Source organism: Aquarana catesbeiana, linkage group LG09, assembly GCF_042186555.1.
Source record: "Aquarana catesbeiana isolate 2022-GZ linkage group LG09, ASM4218655v1, whole genome shotgun sequence".
Classification (NCBI taxonomy): Eukaryota; Metazoa; Chordata; class Amphibia; order Anura; family Ranidae; genus Aquarana; species Aquarana catesbeiana.
In genome coordinates, this window is record NC_133332.1 from 216,278,156 (window position 1) to 216,291,752 (window position 13,597).

The 13,597-nt window shown below is 44.0% G+C and overlaps 1 long non-coding RNA gene across 1 annotated transcript in view; it reads right to left on the minus strand.

Annotated features, from left to right (window-relative positions):
* The window catches only part of LOC141108262 (uncharacterized), a 326,101-nt gene that overhangs the window by 22,468 nt on the left and 290,036 nt on the right, over positions 1–13,597 (minus strand). The window contains exon 2 of the long non-coding RNA XR_012236043.1: positions 103–239. This is a non-coding gene — a long non-coding RNA (uncharacterized lncRNA). The remainder of the gene's footprint in view (positions 1–102; positions 240–13,597) is intronic.

Sequence of the window (13,597 nt, forward strand, 5' to 3'; positions counted from 1 at the left end):
CATGGCATGGCATGCGTGCCTGGGCGACCAAACATACACCATTGCTGTTATATAGAAGGAAACAGACTAAGCCTTCCATACCTGGAAGTACAAATGATTTACCTTGCACTGGATATGGCTCCCTGATTTGTGTTAGATGAAATTTTACGCTCTTACCTCTGTGTAGCGATTCTCTTTGCATATGGAGATAATACTCTTGCTGCTGAAGAATTCTTCATGTTGGCTGCACGATTTACATTCTGTAAATTACAAAGAAAAGTGAAAGTCTGGACAGAAAAGCCTCCTCACCAGTGGCGGCTGGTGCTCCTTTCTTTGGGGAGGCGGCAAACAAACCGTTCAGCCCCCCCCAAAATCCATACCAGACCCTTATCCGAGCAAGCAGCCTGGCAGGCCAGGAAAGGGGGGGGGGCGAACCAGCGCCCCCTCCTGAACCATACCAGGCTGTTTGCCGTCAACACGGGGAGAGTGCTTTGGGGTCCCCCCCAATGCACCTTGTCACCATGTTGGTGGGGACAAGGGCCTCATCCTTACAACCCTTGCCCAGTGGTTGTGGGGGTCCCGTTATTGCATATTATTGGAATGGAATACATATACATAAATAAAAAGGGTAAATAAATTATATGTTTGAAATACATGTTAATACATAAAGTTAAAACGACCATTATCCACATAACTATATAAAACAGAATATACAGGTTGTTCTAAAATCACAAAAAGAGAGTGATAAACAAGCCTATCACACAGAATAATAATGAATGTATATATCTAATTTTGATTCCAACACACCAAGTGTAAAAAACTATATATGAATGAATAAAAAATAGTCCATAGATTTGAAAAACATTAATGAAATCTTGTGTTATCTTCAAACCACCACCATGAGTCCGTGCACCACCACCACATAAAGTGTGTGCCTACCGGAAGGCAAGCTGTTATAAGCCTGCGGCTAATACCCAGCCTTTATTCAGGGAGTATGTACAGTGGGGACGGAAAGTATTCAGACCCCCTTACATTTTTCACTCTTTGTAATATTGCAGCCAATATTTTGTTTCCTCATTAACCACTTCAGCCCCGGAAGGATTTACCCCCTTCCTGACCAGAGCACTTTTTACAATTTGGCACTGCGTCGCTTTAACTGCTAATTGCGCGGTCATGCAATGCTGTAACCAAACGAAATTTGCGTCCTTTTCTTCCCACAAATAGAGCTTTCTTTTGATGGTATTTGATCACCTCTGCTGTTTTTATTTTTTGCGCTATAAACGGAAAAAGACCGAAAATTTTGAAAAAAAATGATATTTTCTACTTTTTGTTATAAAAAAAATCCAATAAACTCAATTTTAGTCATACATTTAGGCCAAAATGTATTCGGCCACATGTCTTTGGTAAAAAAAATGTCAATAAGCGTATATTTATTGGTTTGCGCAAAAGTTATAGCGTCTACAAACTAGGGTACATTTTCTGGAATTTACACAGCTTTTAGTTTATAACTGCCTATGTCATTTCATGAGGTGCTAAAATGGCAGGGCAGTACAAAACCCCCCCAAATGACCCCATTTTGGAAAGTAGACACCCCAAGGAAATTGCTGAGAGGCATGTTGAACTCATTGAATATTCATTTTTTTTGTCCCAAGTGATTGAATAATGACAAAAAATAAATAAATAAATAATAAAAAAAAAAAAATTACAAAAAGTTGTCACTAAATGATATATTGCTCACACAAGCCATGGGCATATGTGGAATTGCACCCCAAAATATATTCAGCTGCTTCTCCTGAGTATGGGGATACCACATGTGTGGGATTTTTTGGGAGCCTAGCCGCGTACGGGGCCCCGAAAACCAAGCACCGCCTTCAGGATTTCAAAGGGCATAAATTTTTGATTTCACTCCTCACTACCTATCACAGTTTTGAAGGCCATAAAATGCCAAGATGGCACAAAACCCCCCCAAATGACCCCATTTTGGAAAGTAGACACCCCAAGCTATTTGCTGAGAGGCATGTTGAGTCCATGGAATATTTTATTTTTTGACACAAGTTGCGGGAAAGTGACAATTTTTTTTTTTTTTGCACAAAGTTGTCACTAAATGATATATTGCTCACACAGGCCATGGGCATATGTGGAATTACACCCCAAAATACATTCTGCTGCTTCTCCTGAGTATGGGCATACCACATGAGTGGCACTTTTTGGGAGCCTAGCTTCATACGGGGCCCCGAAATCCAATCACCGCCTTCAGGATTTCTAAGGGCGTTAATTTTTTATTTCACTTCTCACTACCCATCACAGTTTCGAAGGCCATAAAATGCCAAGATAGCACAAAACCCCCCAAAATGACCCCATTTTGGAAAGTAGACACCCCAAGCTATTTGCTGAGAGGCATGGCGAGTATTTTGCAGCTCTCATTTGTTTTTGAAAATGAAGAAAAAAACGTATTTTTTTTTTCTTTTTTCAATTTTCAAAAGTTTGTGACAAAAAGTGAGGTCTGCTAAATACTCACTATACCTCTCAGCAAATAGCTTTGGGTGTCTATTTTCCAAAATGGGGTCATTTGGGGGGGGGGTTGTGCCATCTGGGCATTCCATGGCCTCCGAAACTGTGATAGGCAGTGAAGAGTGAAATCAAAAATTTACGCCCTTAGAAAGCCTGAAGGCGGTGCTTGGTTTTCGGGGTCCCGTACGCGGCTAGGCTCCCAAAAAGTCTCACACATGGGGTATCCCCATACTCAGGAGAAGCAACAGAATGTATTTTGGGGTGTAATTTCACATATTCCCATGGCATGTTTGAGCAATATATCATTTAGTGACAACTTTGTGCAAAAAAAAAAAAAACAAAATTGGTCTTTTTCCCGCAACTTGTGTCACAATATAAAATATTCCATGGACTCGACATGCCTCTCAGCAAATAGCTTGGGGTGTCTACTTTCCAAAATGGGGTCATTTGGGGGGGTTTTGAACTGTCCTGGCATTTTATGCACAACATTTAGAAGCTTATGTCGCACATCACCCACTCTTCTAACCACTTGAAGACAAAGCCCTTTCTGACACTTTTTGTTTACATGAAAAAATTATTTTTTTTTGCAAGAAAATTACTTTGAACCCCCAAACATTATATTTTTTTTAAAGCAAATGCCCTACAGATTAAAATGGTGGGTGTTTCATTTTTTTTTTTCACACAGTATTTGCGCAGCGATTTTTCAAACGCATTTTTTGGGGAAAAAACACACTTTTTAACATTTTAATGCACTAAAACACACTATATTGCCCAAATGTTTGATGAAATAAAAAAGATGATCTTAGGCCGAGTACATGGATACCAAACATGACATGCTTTAAAATTGCGCACAAACGTGCAGTGGCTACAAACTAAATACATTTTTAAAAGTCTTTAAAAGCCTTTACAGGTTACCACTTTAGATTTACAGAGGAGGTCTACTGCTAAAATTACTGCTCTCGATCTGATCTTCGCGGTGATACCTCACATGCATGGTGCAATTGCTGTTTACATTTGATGCCAGACCGACGCTTGCGTTCGCCTTTGTGCGAGAGCAGGGGGGGGCAGGGGTGCTTTTTTTTTTTTTTTTTTTTTTTCTTATTATTTTTTTGCTTTTTTAGCTTATTTTTAAACTGTTCCTTTCATTTTTTTTTTTTTTTAATCATTTTTATTGTTATCTCAGGGAATGTAAATATCCCCTATGATAGCAATAGGTAGTGACAGGTACTCTTTTTTGAAAAAATTGGGGTCTATTAGACCCTAGATCTCTCCTCTGCCCTCAAAGCATCTGACCACACCAAGATCGGTGTGATAAAATGCTTTCCCAATTTCCCAATGGCGCTGTTTACATCCGGCGAAATCTAAGTCATGAAATGCTCGTAGCTTCCGGTTTCTTAGGCCATAGAGATGTTTGGAGCCATTCTGGTCTCTGATCAGCTCTATGGTCAGCTGGCTGAATCACCGGCTGCATTCTCAGGTTCCCTGTTGGGACAGGAGAGCCAGAGAAAAACATGGAAGACGGTGGGGGGGGCATAAATCCGCGCTGCAACTGAATGGCGTACCTGCTAAGCAAATGATGGTAAACAAAGTAACATTACAGTATAACAGTAATACTTACCATACCTGCAAAGCAAATACAAAAAAAAAAACATAGTAAAAAATAAAACATTTAACGCAACCTGTGCCTACCTAAAATATATATATGCCGAAGCATGGGGGCATCCTCCCACAAAAGGCAGGAGCAAATCGCTCCTCCACCCACTGCTGCCCCCACGCTTCGGCATATATGCTGAAGTATGTAACTGTGGTGGTGAAATCACCTCCGACAGCGCTGGAGTCACGGCTTTATGTATCGTGGGAGCAAACGCTGTTGCTGTCAAGATAAATAAATCCGCGCTGCAACTGAATGGCGTACCTGCTAAGCAAATGATGGTTAACAAAAAACAAAGTAACATTACAGTATAACAGTAATACTTACCATACCTGCAAAGCAAATACAAAAAAAAAAAAAACATAGTAAAAAATAAAACATTTAACGCAACCTGTGCCTACCTAAAATATATAAATGCCGAAGCATGGGGGCATCCTCCCACAAAAGGCAGGAGCAAATCGCTCCTCCACCCACTGCTGCCCCCAGGCTTCGGCATATATGCTGAAGTATGTAACTGTGGTGGTGAAATCACCTCCGACAGCGCTGGAGTCACGGCTTTATGTATCGTGGGAGCAAACGCTGTTGCTGTCAAGATAAATAAATCCGCGCTGCAGCTGAATGGCGTACCTGAAAACAAAAAAATGGTTAAAACACATTAAACTATAAAAAAATTACATACCTGAAAAGCAAACATGATAAAACATAACAATAAAACATTGCAGAATAGAATACAGTAAAAAAGAGCAGAACAATAGAGAGAAAATAGAGAGAGAGAGAACAATAAAACGACAACTATTTTTGTTTTTTTTATTTTATATTTTTTTTGTGTATTTTTTTTTTTTTTTTACTTTTTTTTTTTTTTTTTTACATTTTTTTTTTTTTTTTTTACATTTTTTTTTTATAACTGTAACTTTTAATACTGTAACGGTTCCAGGTTTGGGTCTCTCAAAATGCGATGGCATCTTGGGAGACCCTGTGAAAGTGTGTCCTAGTCTGTGCAGTGCTGTACCCTACGCTAAAACTCAACTAGTGTATGGTAGCGTTCAAAACATTCACCAATGCAAAGACCAGGATTGCCAGGACAGGAGGGACAATAATACCGGGTGTCACGCCTAAATCCGCGCTTGCTGCAGACACGACATTTTCTTTGGGGGGCTCGTTGGGTAGGGGTACTCGGGATGGCATAAGGAAAATGCCTCTCATGCAGCCGGCCTACTGCATTTGGTTGGGGAAGGTGAGGTGGAGCACCGTCTGGAAACAGAAGGGCTCTGACGATCTCTTCCTGGAATTTAAGGAAGGATCCAGTCCGTCCTGAAGCTCTGTATAGCACATGAGCGTTCAGCAAAGCCAATTGAAATAAGTATACAGACACTTTTTTGTACCAGCGTCTGGCCTTACGGGCAATTAGGTACGGCGCCAACAACTGGTCGTTGAGGTCCACCCCTCCCATATTTTGGTTATATTCGTGGACACAGAGGGGTTTCTCCACAACACCAGTCGCCGTAGTAATTTGGGTCGTCGTGTCTGCATGAAGGGAGGTAAGAACGAAAACATTCTTATTGTCCCTCCACTTCATAGCGAGCAAGTTATTACACTGCAAGCAGGCTCTCTCCCCCAGCCTAAGACGGGAATCTACAAGCCGCTGAGGAAAGCCCCGGCGATTAGGTCGCACGGTGCCACATGCTCCAATCTGATGATCAAACAAGTGACTAAAAAGTGGCACGCTCGTGTAATAATTGTCCACGTACAAGTGGTACCCCTTTCCGAATAAGGGTGACACCAAGTCCCACACTATCTTGCCAGCGCTTCCTATGTAATCAGGGCAGTTTGTCGGCTCTACGTGACTATCTTTGCCCTCGTAAACCATAAATCTACATGTATAGCCTGTGGCCCTGTCACAGAGCTTATACATCTTGACCCCGTATCTGGCACGCTTGCTGGGAAGGTACTGTTTGAATGACAAGCGGCCAGAAAATTTAATCAGGGACTCATCAACGCAGACAACTTGATGGGGAGTAAACAAGTCTGCAAAACGTTGGTTGAAGTGGTTTACGAGGGGCCGAATTTTGTAGAGCCGATCGTATTCAGGGTCTCCACGAGGACGACAGAGTTCATTGTCATTGAAGTGCATGAACCGCAAAATCTGCTCGTATCGTGCCCTGGTCATGGAGGCAGAGAACACGGGCATATGGTGAATTGGGTCAGTGGACCAATATGACCGCAACTCACTCTTTTTGGTTATGCCCATGTTGAGGGAAAGGCCCAGAAAGATCTTAAATTCGGAGACCGTAATTGGTATCCAATCTCTGGCAAGGGAGGACTGGGGAATAGTGGCGATGTGTTGACCAGCGTATAAATTGCTTTGGTCCACAATAGATCTATAGAGATCTTCGGTGAAAAACAGTGAATAAAAATCCAGTGGCGTAAAATCAACTGTTTCCACCTGAATTCCGGGTTGGCCAGTGAATGAGGGCAATACGGGTGCTGCAGAAGTGGTGGGTACCCAATTCGGATTGGCGAATGCAGCAGGAAGGGCACTATGGGCACGACGGGCCTGTGTTCGTCTTCTTGGTGGCAGCGGGACCCTACTAGTGCTTGCCACCTCACCAGCTTGAACTGCACTTATGGGACTCGCCACGTCACCACGTGATACTGCAGTGCTGGATGTACGACCAGGGTGTACTAGGCCGCTGGTGCTTGCCAGTTCACCAGAAGGAATAGCGGCACTAGTACTGTTCTGCTCCATACGAGGGACCTGCGGTTCTTGCACTTCAAGGACAGAAGAAGAAGTTCGGGGTCTGGTACGCCTGACCCTAGCAGGGACCACAACTCCGTCGTCAGAGCTATCTGTCATGGAGCCGCTGTCCTCTACAGGATCGTATTCTGAGCCTGAACTTGACAGATGAGTGACTTCCTCTTCACTATCTGTCATGCTCAGAAACGTGTAGGCCTCTTCACTAGTGTACCTTCGATTTGCCATTTTGGGCTCTAAATTTAGGGGTACACTAGTGAGACTCACAGGCAAAAAAGCTCCTGACTGTCAGCGACTGATTCAAAACGCTACCAAAAAACTGTTAGCGATCGCAGGGATCAGGCCTGACTCTGCGAACGCTGCAGTTATGTGTGCTTAGTGTTTTGTGACAGTTATTGATCGATACTGCACTTGGGTGGGCTGGGCTGGGCTGGGCCGAGGAGCAAAACGCAGGTGCTAGCAGGTATCTGGGCTGATCCCGCTAACACTGCGTTTTTTTGGGGGACCCTAAACTGCTGGGGAGTATAGATCTGATCGGATCAGATATCGATCCGTTCAGATACTATAGCACTAAGGGAGGTGTATGCTGCGTGCGTGGGTGTTAGCGGTACTGGCGCTAACCTGACGCTGCCTGGGGCAACGCAGACCTTATATGACCCTAAAAACTTAACTTATATCACCGCCGGGCAATTAGGGGGTTAAACCTTTATAAGGTAATAAACGGCGGGTGCCCTAAAACTATAATAAACTATAATAAACTATAAAAAACTACAAAAAACAAACCAACTAACCAGCGTCACCCGTAACAATTATTTGGTGATCACTGGTGAAAGGGTTAACTAGGGGGCAATCAAGGGGTTAAAACCTTTAGAAGGTAGTATATGGGGGTCCCTGTCGCTATAAAAAACACTGACGGCGAACCTATATACTTACCTCCCTAACTAGCGTCACCTGTGTCACTAATACAGCGATCAGAAAAACGATCGCTTAGTGACACTGGTGACGGGGGGTGATCACGGGGTTAAAACTTTATTAGGGGGGGTTAGGGGGTACCCTGGACCTAAGGGGGGGTACCCTAGACCTAAAGGGGGCTAACCTAACTGCCCTAACACTTGTAACTGACACAAACTGACACCAATGCAATAATCAGAAAAAAAAAACCTGCTATTGGTGTCAGTATGTGTGGGGGTACAGGGGGGTGATCAGGGGGTGACTGGGGGGTGACAGGGGGGTGACAAGTGTGCCTGCGTGTTCTACTGTTAGTGTAGTGTTGGTGCACTTACTTGGATGTCTTCTCTCCTCGGCGCCGGATCAAAAAGACCGGCTCGAGGAGAGATGACATCACTTCCTCCGCTTCTGTTTACATTCACAGAAGCCGAGGAAGCTCGTCATTGGCCAGGAGCGATCGCGAGGGGGGAGCCACGAATGAGTGGCCTCCCCCTCACCTTCGATCGACCCTGACCTCGATCCGACCGCCGCTGGCACCGGGGGGGGGGGGGTCCGATCAGACCCCCCACCCGCGGGCAGGCAAGGACGTACCTGTAAGTCCTTTTGCCTGCCCGTGCCATTCTGCCGACGTATATAGTCGTGCGGCGGTCGGCAAGTGGTTAATGTACACACAGCACCCCATATTGACAGAAAAACACAGAATTTTTTTTTTTTTTTCAGAGAGAGTTTTTCCTCTCTCTCTTTTTAATTTTTTTCCTTCCTATTATATATTCTTTATTATTAATCTATATCATATATAAAATTCACTGTATCACAAAGTAGAAAAACTTCCTTCCTATTGTTATCCCCCCCTCATCCCACCCAACGAAAAAAAAAAAAACACACCCCTTCCCCCCCAATCCCCCTCTCGATCTCCTGCCCCTAAATTTCAAGAAACATCATACATCTCTCCGTATTCCTAAATTCCAACCATTTCAGCCAGATCCTACAGTATTTCTCCCGTGAGCCTTCCGTCGAGTATATTGACTCTTCCATAGCTCTTATCCATTCCACCCTCGTTATTCACTTCCTTAACCCTGGGGGTTCGGGGTTTTTCCAAAAGCATGGGATCAACGCTTTAGCAGCATTCAGGAGATGCGGGACTAGTGACTTACAATATTGGGCAACCTCTTTCTCTGAATCATGGAACAAACACGTCCATGGGTTTTTATTAACCTGTTCCCCCGTGATTTGCAAGATTTCTCCCAAGACTCCCTCCCAATATAGCTGTATTTTGGGACACCCCCACCAAAGATGCGCAAAGGTTCCTAAGTCCCCACACCCCCTCCAACAGGTAGGGGGGATCTCAGACCCGTACTCCTGCACCTAGCTATTAATTTATAGGCCATTTCATACGACTGAGTGTCTTTTGCCGGTAGATAGACCATTTTTAATATTTTAGACCTATGTTCCTCGTCTCTCAGTTGTCCTATTTCGCTTTCCCACTTCTCCAAGTAAGTGGGGAACCCTTTACTTGCTCCCCCCCTAAGTAATCTATAGAATTTAGATATCCTGCTGTTCACACTCGAGGGGGAGCTTAGTAGTTTTTCTATTGCTCTTAATTGGCCTCTTCCTCTCAAAGGTTGTGGTAGTGATTGTGAAAAGTGCTGTATCTGCACATACCTCCATTTATCAAGTGGCTTATTTACCCATTCCCGTGTGATTTCTGTGTAAGTGCATAATCTGTCTCCCCTCATCACGTCCTGTAATCGTATCACATCTTTCTTGGCCCACCTTGTGAAATATAAGTGCTCCTCCTTCCAAGGTTTGAAATAATTAGTGTTCAATAATGATTTTAATGGTGAGTTATATTCCCAGTGAAATCTCTTACTTAACCCATCCCAAATCTTAAATGTATTCCTAGTCAAAAGATTAATATTGTGCCCTAACTCGCGAAATTGTGGTGGGATCCATATCATCTTATCTATATCCACTCTACTTTGTGTAATTTCTATATTCACCCAACTTTTCTCTTTTTTACTATATAACCAATCGATAATTCTAGAAATAGAGATGGCTTGGTGGTACTTTTTGAAGTCTGGGGCTCCCAGCCCTCCTTGCTTTTTTTCCTTAGCCAGAGTGTCATACGCTATCCTAGGGCATTTACGTGCCCAGATTAACCCCCGGGTCATAGACTGTAGTTTTCTAAAGAAGGCTGAAGGGAGGGCCATTGGGATCATTTGAATGGTATAAATTAGCATTGGCAGAACATACATTTTCACGGCATTTATCCTGCCAATCCACGATAGGGATCTATGCCTCATTCTATTTAGTTGGTCCTTAATTTTATTGAGTAAGGAGATATAGTTAGCAACAAACAGATCCCTCGGAATCAATGTCAATTTTATACCCAGGTACCCTAACTCCTTCCGGCGCGATGTGAGGGGGAACCTGGGTTGGATTGCCCTCTGTTCTCGCAAAGGAAGCGTTATGTTTAGGAGCTCTGATTTACCCACATTTATCCTAAAATTTGTCAGCCCTCCATAATGCTTAACCTCCTTAAGCACCATGGGAATTGTTGTTCCCGGATATGTGATATAGCAGAGCAAGTCATCGGAAAATGCCGCCACTTTAAATTCCCTTTCTCCCACCCAGATTCCTTTGATGTCTTCATTCTTACGAATCGCAGCTAGCAATGGCTCCAGAGATATTATGAACAAGAGTGGAGACAGGGGGCAACCCTGTCTTGTCCCGTTAAATAATTCAAGGGGAGAAGACAGGGTTCCGTTTACTCAAATTCTAGCCTTTGGGTGTCTATATAGGGACCTGATCCATCTCATCATCCTTTCCCCAATTCCCAGGTACTTCAATGCTTCAAACATAAATCCCCAATTGACTCTGTCGAAAGCCTTTTCGGCATCGATCGACATTAAGACCGCCGGGGTGTCTCTACTAAGCACTTCCTGAATCAGGAAGATGGATTTTAAGGAGTTGTCCCTTCCCTCCCTTCTAGGTACAAATCCCACTTGGTCATCATGTATCCACCGATGCAGCCCAACCTTCAACCTATCTGCGAGTATTTTAACGAAAATTTTTATATCAGCGTTTAATAACAAGATTGGCCTATAGCTGCCTGGGGATGCTGGGTCCTTTCCTTCTTTCAAGATGAGGGTGATATGAGCCAGAAGAGACTCTTCTCGGGGCATCTCTCCCTCCCCTAGAGCATTCAGGTAAGTACACAATCTGGGTGCCAGTAATTTAGAAAAATTTTTATAATATGCTATGGAGTACCCGTCGGGGCCCGGGCTCTTTCCCAGGGCAGAGTTACTTATTGCCCTTTCTACTTCCCCCTGCGTGGTAGGAATCTCAAGGAGCTCGACCTCCTCCTTCTCTGCCTGGGAAGGTCTAGGCCCCGCAGGTACTCCCTCATTGCCTCCTCCCTTCTTCCCCCCATTCCCTCTTTCCGGCCTACCTTATATAAAGCGCTATAGTAAAATATCTTGGCAATATTTGGGGTTGAGAATTCTAATCCACCTCCATCATCCCTAATCTTGGGTATGAAGGTCCTATTCTTTTTCTCCTTTACCTTTCTCGCTATCCATTTCCCTGATTTGTTACCCCCCTGATACATTTCCTTATTGATAGCGTAAAAGGCACATTTCCTTTCCTGTTCTAACAATTCGTCCAATTCTCTTCTTTTCCCTATTAGCTCTTTCTTTTCAGGTATCCCCCAAGGTCGTGTGCCCTGCTCTAACTCCTGAATCTCCCTATAGAGGTGTGACATCTTTTCCCCCCTTTCTCTCTTCTTCCCGGCTCCAATACTAATCAGGATCCCTCTTATATACACCTTATGCGCCTCCCACAGGGTACCCCTAGATATTTCTGGTGTATCGTTTGTCTCAAAATAATTCTTTAATTCCTGCTCTATTTTCCCCGCAGAGTCCAGATCTTGAACTTGGGAGTCATTCCGTTTCCAATTCATCCTAGTTCGATCCGCCCCAGCGACCTCCAAATGGATTTTCACTGGGGCATGGTCGGACAGGGTGATTGCTTTAATTTCTGCGGCCTTAAGCTGTGGGATTAACTGATGTTCTATTAGGATATAATCAATCCTTGAGAATGATTTATGCACAGGGGAGTAGAACGTCTAGTCGCGTTCCTTCGGATGACAAATCCTCCAACTATCCATTAATTGCAGATTTATAAGTGTTTTTTTTAGTGCCTCACATTGTGTCACAGGTTTTAAGAAGTATCCAACCCTGGGTCCATACTCCAATTTAAGTCTCCTGCTACAATTAATTTGCCCTCCTTGAAGGTGTCAAGCTTCCTCAATACCTTCCTTAAAAATTTATCAGGGTTTTTGTTTGGGCAGTAGACATTCGCTATTGTACACATCATATTGAATAACTTCCCCTTCACAAAAAGGAACCTTCCCCCTGGATCGGCCAGCCGCTCTCCCTCTGCAAACATCGTCATCCTGTCGAACCCAATTGCTACGCCTCTAGAGTGTGTTGATCCTGCGTCCCCATAGAACCATTTTGTGAACTGATGTGACGCCAATCCCCCTCCTGATGAGTGAGTGATATATGTCTCCTGTAGGCATACCACATTTGCTCCCATCAGCTGCAATTCCTTATTTATTTTGTACCTTTTTTTAGCTGTGTTAAGTCCCCTTACATTATACGTGACAAATTTTACAACTCCCATATTTTACCTCAATATGAGCGTCTGGCCAATCCAGTAAAGCATTCCAAGGAGAGAGAGGGAGGGGAAAAAAAAAAAAAACAACAAAAAAAACAAAAAAAAAAAACCCCAGCCCACCCCCCCAAATCCCACTCCTCCCTCCCCCACCCCATTCCCCCTTCCCCCCGCCCATCACCCCCCTAGTCTGGAACAGGTCGCCTAAAGAGGCTGGGCAGACCCCTCTGTTCATTATATGGATCTGGTAGGCATCAACCTGGTGCCACCTTGTCACCATATCCCTGCAGGCTCACGTCACAGACTCCTCCAAACCTACCCCGGTCCCCCCCTGCCCCCCCATCCCGCTCCACTCCCGCTGCTGCTGGAGCTAACCCTCTGACTCTGCCTTTTTATTGTTAACTAGAGCTTCTTTCCGCCCCCCTCCCCCTCCCCTCCCCGTTATCCTTCGAGGAGATGATACTCTCTCCTCCTCTCCCCAACCTGGGATGGGGGGGTACAATGTCCAGTTTACTACAGAAGTCTTTCAGATCTTCAGGGAATCTCAAGACTGCGGTTCGCCCGTTTTTTTTCCCAATCAAACAGGCCGGGAATCCCCACTGATATGATATCTCTGATACTTTCAAAAGCCCTAAAAGAGGTTTCAGCAATCTCCTTCTTGAGAGGGTCTCCGCCGACAAATCTGAGTAGACCTGTAGTTCCATACCTTCATAACATATAGCTGGGAGCTGCCTCAGTTTTCCCATAATTTTTGATTTTTCTTCTGCATAATATAACCTTATTATCACATCTCTCGGACTCTCTGACCTATTCAGGGGGTATTGTGCGATCCTAACTTCATGGGTTCTGTTATTTCCTTTTCCAGTAAGGGATTGAACAGCCGCTGTATTATTGATGTTAGCTCCTCATTCCCATATTTCTCAGGAAGACCTTTAATACGTAGATTTTTGCGCCAGCTGCGATTCTCCTGATCTTCTATTTTGTATAGGAGACTTCTATTTACATTTTGCATATATTTTAATTGCTTACTGATATCCTCAAGTCTTCACTCGTGATCTTCTACTCTGCCCTCCATCTCC